This window comes from Pteropus alecto, unplaced genomic scaffold, assembly GCF_000325575.1.
Source record: "Pteropus alecto unplaced genomic scaffold, ASM32557v1 scaffold120, whole genome shotgun sequence".
In the NCBI taxonomy this organism is placed as follows: Eukaryota; Metazoa; Chordata; class Mammalia; order Chiroptera; family Pteropodidae; genus Pteropus; species Pteropus alecto.
The window spans coordinates 1,089,543-1,097,796 of NW_006430061.1; the positions used below are offsets into that span (position 1 = coordinate 1,089,543).

Sequence of the window (8,254 nt, forward strand, 5' to 3'; positions counted from 1 at the left end):
TAGGTTAAAAAACAATATTAAAAAATATACCAGGCAAATACTATCAGAAAGAAAGGCAATGTAACTTTATTAACAAACAATAAATTAAGCAAAAAAATTATTAGAGATAAAGAGAGTAATTACATAATAAAAAACAGAATGAAATGCTAATAACATATTATTATCTTAAACATCTATCCATTCAGTAGCATGGCTTCAATATGTAAATGCAAAGTACACAGCACTTAAAGGATTAATTGATAAAAGATTTTAACACATCTCTTTCAGTAATTTATCAAGCAGACCAAATGTAATAATGATACAGGAAATTTGAAGAGGACAATTAATAGGTCCAATCGACCGGACATATGTTCTACTCAATGATTGGATAATACTTATTTTTTTCAAAAGGCAAATGGAATGTATTTCAGAATTGAGCATATACTAGGCCAGAAAATAATCTTAAAATTTAAATTAATATTTCATTTTCTGATCCCCATGTAATTAAATTAGAAATCAATAAGAAAAATATAACTAGAAAAAATATCATATATTTGGAAATTTAAAAACATCCGCTATGGCCATGCCACCCTGAACACACCTAATCTTGTCTGATCTCAGAAGCTAAGCAGGGTCGAGCCTGGTTAGTACTTGGATGGAAGACCACCTAGGAAGACCAGGTGCTGTAGGCTTTAAAACAAATAAAAATAAAACAAAAATAAATAAAAATAAAATAAAACATCTATATAATACATGAAATCCAAGAACTATAAAGCGTCTGATATTTAACTCTGCTTGCAGGTGAACAAATTAGCCTGTTACACTTTTATAGATACTGGCAGAATATATGAAACTATATAGATCAGAGACAAAGGATAGTTTATAACTCTCAGCAACATCAGTAAATAAAGTATCACCATTTTCTTGTGTTGGTGTCTGAAGCCCAAATTCCAACAGGGTGACATGATGAGAGCCAGGTGATGCATGAACGTACAGTAGGTTGCAGTATAGAAGAGGAACCCTGAGCTTGGAGAACCTGACTTTTTTCTTTTATCTTTTTTTTTTTAAATCAAGAAAGTCTTCTCACCTTTTTGGCCTTGTTGAACAATCAAAAGCTCTGTTAGAACTGAAGGTGGTCCTGTTGCCTAAAAGAAAGAAGGAAGAATGGATACAGGGTGACAATTAGCAATTTGTCCTCCAATAATTCAATACAATAAAAGATTATGAGAAAGACCTCATGAGCAGCTCAATAAATGGTGAAAATTGCATGCTAAAATTCTAAATTCATTTATGATTAAAAAAACAAACTTGACAAATCTGGAATAGAAGGGTATCTCTTTAATTTGAGATAAGATACTACCAAAAATCCTACTTGAAATATCACATTTAATTTTGCAACAGTAAAAGCATTCCCTTTATAATCAAGAATAAGATGTGGACACTGTGTGGAGGCTGTCTATAAACTCTTTTATACTGGCCCCCACCCCAGGAGGCCATGGGGAACTGGGGAAGAAGAGAGGGAAGTGGGCAGTGGGGGAGTCCATTTCCTGGGCCCTGACTGTGGCTCTGGCCTTTCTTCCTCTTTTTTTAATGACCAATTTTTAGTTTTGGAGAAAAAGAAAAAGGCAAAAGAATGCGAATTTGGGATTTACAGAAAAAAAAATTTCAGAGTCTAGCGGTATAGACAGGGAGAGAAATGAGATGTCAAAGGATCATTGTGGATAATATGATTATCTACTTTGAAAACCAAAATTAATTTATAGATACATTATTATAATTAAGAGACTTTATCAATATTGCTGTATACAGAATTATAAAAATTGTATGTTTATAAACTAGCGGCAAGGCAATAGAAATGCAATATAAGACTAATTATAATAGAAGAAATATATAAATACCTAAGAATAAATCTAACAGAAGATGTGCAAGAGTCTTTGAAGATAATATTACAAAACGTTATTGAATAATGTAGTAGGGTCATGCTGGTTTAACAGAGAAACTCCATTTGCCAGTGGTTTAGCACAGTAGTTACTTCTTTCTTTCTCAAGGTAATCCAAAACAGATGTTCTGGATTAGTAGGTGGCTTTCAACCAAGCAGAGATTTAGGTGCTCCAGCTTCTTTTATTATTTCGGCCCTGCCATATTTAACATGTGGCTTCTAAGTTTGCTATAATAGACAAGACAATATGCAAGAGAAGTTGCTAGAGGTAGGAGCTAGCAACTCCTATAGGCAATAAGTGGAAAAGGTGTGCATTACTTTTGCTCCCATTCCATGGACTAGGATTCCATCACATTGGCCACTCCTAAGTGCAAGGAAATTTATTGCCGGTAGACCTGTCTTGCAAGATATGTTAAAATAAATTCTTCACAGAAAAGGAAAATGGTCAGAAAATGGTCAGAATCTTGGACCTACATAAAGAAAGTCTGTTAGAGAAGGAATAAATGCAGGTAAAATAAAATCTTTTACTTTTCTAATTCTGAAAAGATCTTATAGATAACTGTTCATTTAAAATAATAATAGCAACAATGTTTTGGGTTATTGTAGCTTATGGATAAACGAAATGAATGACAGCATTGTTAAAAGAGACAGAGGTAGAAATGGAGAATACTCAGTTATAACGTACCTGCACTACCTGTGAAGTGGTATAGTATTATTTGTCATCAGAGAGGGCTTTCTTGACTACCCTATATAAAATATTAAACTCCCTCATTTTTATCCCTGGTCTGTTCTTATTCTGATTTTTTTCTTCATACAGCTCTTACCATCTCCTGACATGTTATATATTTATCGATTAGCCTGTGTATCTTTTTACTCTAGAAGATTAACTCTATGAAGGCAATGACTTTGTTCATTGTGGTATGCAGTAGGTGCTCAGTAAACATTTATTACATGAATAAATGAATGCAAGATGAATTAATTATCTTAGACTAATCAATATTCATCCATTGGGACTAAAGGTGTACATATGGAATCAGATGAATTTCAAACATTGAAAAATATTTTTCTTTTTGTAAGATGGGCATAGCTAATGAGTAGGCAATTCATAGATTACAAATAGTTTACAGAAGAGAAAATATAAATAGCCAATAAACATTTAAAAAGATAATCAGAGAAATAAAATTAAACATCAGTGATAATCTATTTGTTATCATATTGACAGAAATAGAAAAGAGTGATAATGTTCAATGTTGAAAGAATGATGGAATCCTAATGGGAGGGTAAATTGCTACAACTTCTTTTGAAAGTTATCAGATAGTAACTATTAAATTAAAATATACACTTAAAAATCTAATAGTTTGTTTTTGGAAATCAAACTTAGAGCAACAAAAACAACAATAAAAGATAATTATTGAAACATTTTTATGGTAATAAAAAGTAGCAAATAATTTGTATGGTCATTAGGTGTAGAGCTACAAATAATTATAGAATACCCAACTATAATATATGCAGGTATTAGCAGAATGTATTTTATCTAAATTTGAGGGAATGTCTTTGCAGTGTTGTTAAAGCAAGTTGCAAATAATGTAAATAGCACTATCTCATTTTTCTCACAACTATAGAACATATCTTCAATATACACATATGTATATATATTTGAATAAACATGAAGATACTTATGAAAAATACATGGAGGCTATTAACTTTGCTTATCTTAGGGAGGTGGAAATGGCAAGTTTAGTTTTATAAACTTTTTCTTAATAATCTCAATATTATCCCACTAGTTATAATGAATATTATCATGCTTATCATTTTTAAAACTACCAAAATTAATTTGAAAAAGGTAATAATCCAGAGATCAGATATAGTAAGTTAAGCATGACCATCAAAGTGACTTAGTTGTTAAACAAACAGCTGCAATTAAGCATAAATAATAACATTATATGAAAAAAGAATCAGTGGCCAAATCTTCCCATTGTGATATTTTGTGAGAGCACAGATCAATCTTTTTCTAGAAATGGTGCGCAGTTCAGGCTCTACAAGTTTAGAGGAATGTAGAGAACTCACAGATGAGAGCTGCAAGTATTATAAAATTATTATTACATATGTAGAATGAGACTAATAGTAGACTTAAATAATATGACATCTAGAATAAGGCTAATACTATCTACCACTAACTGAATATTTATTGTATATCCTTAATGGTAAGGAATGTTTTTGACTGCAGTGTCTTAAGCAATGAAAACAGTTACTTATTTCGTGTAATAAGTCTGGAGTTTAGAAGTTAAGGGCTGTTAATAGCAGTGCAGTGTTGTTACTAGTCTTAAGACTCTTTCTATCTTTTTGCCCTCTCACTCTAATTATTCATTTTACAAATGAACACTTATTCATTTCACAAATATTTATGGAGTACTTGATTTGTGCCAGAAGCAGTTCTACTTGTTTTGAATTTTTGAGCTACCTTTCATTTTTGTATTGCCTCATGATTGTAAGATTGTTCTTACCACTCTAGGCATCACAGCCACATTTAAAAATAGAAAACTAGGAGGTGCAGTGATGAAAGAGCTTTTCTTCAGGAAGCTCTGTCCTATTATCAGGAGAAGAAAACTTTCTCAGAAGCACCGAGAAAGTAGAAGATTTTGAAAGAAATGGACAGTACATAGAAAGTAAGCATTTTAAAAAATCATTTTAGTTCTGACATCTGACTAATAGGCATTCCAGACAAGAATAGAAAAAGGAGCAGTATAGAAAAACAATAATATAGGAAAAGTGTCAGCACTGAAGGGCATGACTTTTTAGATTGAAAGAGCATCCAGGTACCCAGGACAATTAATGAAAAAAGGTCCACACCAAGGTACATTTTTGTAAAATTTTAAAACAATGATGATAGAGATAAGATCTCAAAAGCTTCCATAGGGAGAGAGAGGAAAAAAAATAGTTCATGTAGAATCAGGAAGCAGACATCTCAATACCAACACTGAAGTCTAGAGTGCAATAAAGCAATGCTCAAAAATTTTCGAAGAGAAATTTCAACCTAGAATTCTATACCTAATCAAACTATCAGTTGAATATCATGAGGTAGATAAATGTTCAGATATGCAACAACTGAAATTTACTTCTCATGCATCTTTATGTTCTATTCAGGTCTTCAACAAATCACACATTTTGGAGGACAATTTGTTTTACTCAGAGTCTACCAATTTAAATGGTAATCTTATCCAAAAAAATCCTCACAGAAACATCCAAAGTAATGCGGCCCAGCGACATCAACACATAAAATTGACCATTATAGTTTCCAAGAAAAATTTTTATCTTTTATATCTGACAATTTGGAAAATGATACTGAGACAAAAACATGTGGAAAAAGTGGTGATAGGTTCATAAAAAGTAAGTAAATTATTATAAACAAGGCTTTTAATAAGAAAAAACAAAAAATTACAAAAGAAATGACAGTATTTGTAGTAAACTACTTGGCTCAGCAATGAGCAAAATTTACATCATGCGATAATGTAAGCATTGACTTGATTTAGCTAAGAGTTGTTACATAATTATATTAGGAGGATGGGAGAGATGATATATAAGAATTAAATACTCACCTGCCAAAACAAGAAGATAATAATGACTAAAATTTTTAAATTAAAAAGCAGTTTATGTACAAAACTTAAAATATATTTATAAGCACGTTAGTCAGAAATGTGCAGTTAAATACCAAAAGAAACACTGAGAAGCTTTTTAGGAAATTTTTATTTTTTACCTTCTGCAAGCATTATTATCAAAAATTAAAATTAATTTAAAATGAAAAGCAAAGTAGGTAAAGATGACCTGGCAATGCTCCTTTCAGTGATTTTCATAAATAAGTGAAAATATTCCTAGACCTAAAAATAATCAGATCCTGGACAAAAAAGAAGTCACATGAGATAGTTTCATACTGAATCTAAAAAAATGTCAAGATTGCTGTCATTCTTTCTGATTGAATTTTATGGGAATCTTTGTGTATAGGCATTCTTAGAATGTCTACTATAAGATGATTTAATTTTCTCAGTACTAAATGTAGAAGTAGTATTTAGGAAGTAGAAATGACTTAAAATGCAGGGTTATTAACAGATATATTAAAAGGTACTATAAACTTGGTAATCTAAAAAATTTCTGCAGTTGAATGATTTGTATAAATTATTTTAGAAACTTGTTTATTAAACTATATGCTGGTCTCTTGTTTAGGGTAGAGTCTATACATAGTCAATGAAATCAAAACTGTAATATTAAAACAATCTGATACTCTCTAAGTCATCTTTATGTATAACCCTATACTGTCTGGAAAACTGAGATATTACTCCTACTACTTCCAGGTTATATTTTGTGATATTTGAATGACTCTACATCTTAATGTGTCTGCATCTATTGGAATGACTTGTGATGATTGTGAATTGTATATTCTATGGAATCCAAATACCATGATTATTCTTACTCTTCTTATGTCTTAGCACTCATGTCTTAACCATTTGGATGTAGCTTGGATAAATTGTTCTTAGTTCTCTCATTTTAGAAATTTTAGTTTACTTAAGGACACCACAAAATAGTTGTAAGTAGTACATGAGCACTCCTGTGTAACTAGAGAGAATATTAGCTGTTGTATAACTTTGTGAAATACTAATTAAAAACAGATAAGAAAACAAGTTTACTAATTTCAGGACACATCTTATTTAAGATTCCAAGATGAGCTATTGTTCATATTGGTAGAAAAAAAATTTAGATTGCATGCTATTCCAAATATAAGCACACAGATGAAAGCAGAATGAGAAAGTTCACATTTTAGGTGCTCAGATTTATCAAATGATAAAAAGGAAATAGCATTTTTAATAACTATACAGAAATAACTTGTGAAACAGTGAGAAATATATTTAAAATAAGAATAAGTCCACAAAATTGTGATAGTCACAGCTAAACTGGCTCAAATAAAATTATGGCAAAAAATGGTTAATGAATTAAAAAAAAAGAGCAGACCCTGTATATAGTATGTACCCTGAAATACCCTGATTGATACTTCATTTTAGTATTCCTGTATTTGGAGAAGTCACAAAATCGCTCAAATTCTAGGTCAAAATATTAAAAATTAAAAGTTAATTATGTTTTATTATCTACCCCATACACATACACATATAGTTTTATTGATATTAAATGTAATTTCTTGATTTTGGTCAAAATCTTGAGTATATCTTACACTTAAAGAGTTTTCCACTGCTGCTGATTATAGTATATTCTGCTTTCTGTCACCCAGGAAGGCCTTGCAGTTTTCTCCATCATGTCCAGATAGATAATGTATGGTCACAAGAAAATATCAGTGAAAGAATTAAGTCTCTTATTGATTTGCAAAATTATTTCTTAGACAATATGGATAAAATGTTGTTCTATAAAAACTATTTTAAAAAGAATGAGAGCAAAAACATTGGAATCTCACTCATAAAACTTAAAATAAGAGATTTTGCAATGGTATTGATTTTGAAAACTGAAGTCATTTTAAAGATTTCTCTCTGTTGTATAGTATATTAAATCTGAGTTTAAGGGTAAGATAATAGAAGTCTGTTGGTGATTTTAACAATCTTTTAACATAATATCAAGAAACAAAATGTTGCTGGTTTAAGCAGTTTCTTTGTTCCTTGTATTTAAAGTGTCATGCTTCTAATATGTATTGTAATGTTCATGTAAATAACTGTAATATTATGTAATATTATTACATAATAACTTACATTTTTTCCTGTTACATATTCTGTTTTATTTTTTATTTTTATTTTTTAAATTAAATGTACTGGAGTGACATTGGTTAATAAAATTATATAGGTTTTAAGGTACAATTCAATAATACATATATGTATATTGCATTGTGTATTTACCACCCAGAGTCAAATCTCTTTCTGTTACCATGTTTGACCACTTTTACCCCTATTTACCTCCCTCCTCCCCTTTCACTCTGGTAACCACTAAATTGATTTACATTAAAAAAATTTTTTTAATTGAATGAAGTCAAATACATGAATATATTTCATACTATATTATAATGTGGGAGATAATTGAAGCTTCACAGTAAAATACATTCAATTTCAATTATAATATTTACATAAACAAATGCCTATAGGTTATTGAATATTTAATAAAATTTTAAGGACAAATAATTGTATTCTGTTGTTTTTCATATTAAATAAAATTTTAATTTTAAGAAATGTTTTAATATATTCAGAAATTTTTCCTATTAGATATTTTTGCTCAGTTTGTGCCAATCCAGGTACTGTTACATATTGTACCTGTTGCAATATTGTACCTGTCTCCTCTCTTTGTTTCAAA

At 30.1% G+C, this 8,254-nt stretch overlaps 1 pseudogene; it reads left to right on the forward strand.

Annotated features, from left to right (window-relative positions):
• Nucleotides 1–552: 552 nt before the first annotated feature.
• LOC112479389 lies at nt 553–671 on the forward strand (annotated as a pseudogene).
• The last annotated feature ends 7,583 nt before the right edge of the window (nt 672–8,254 follow it).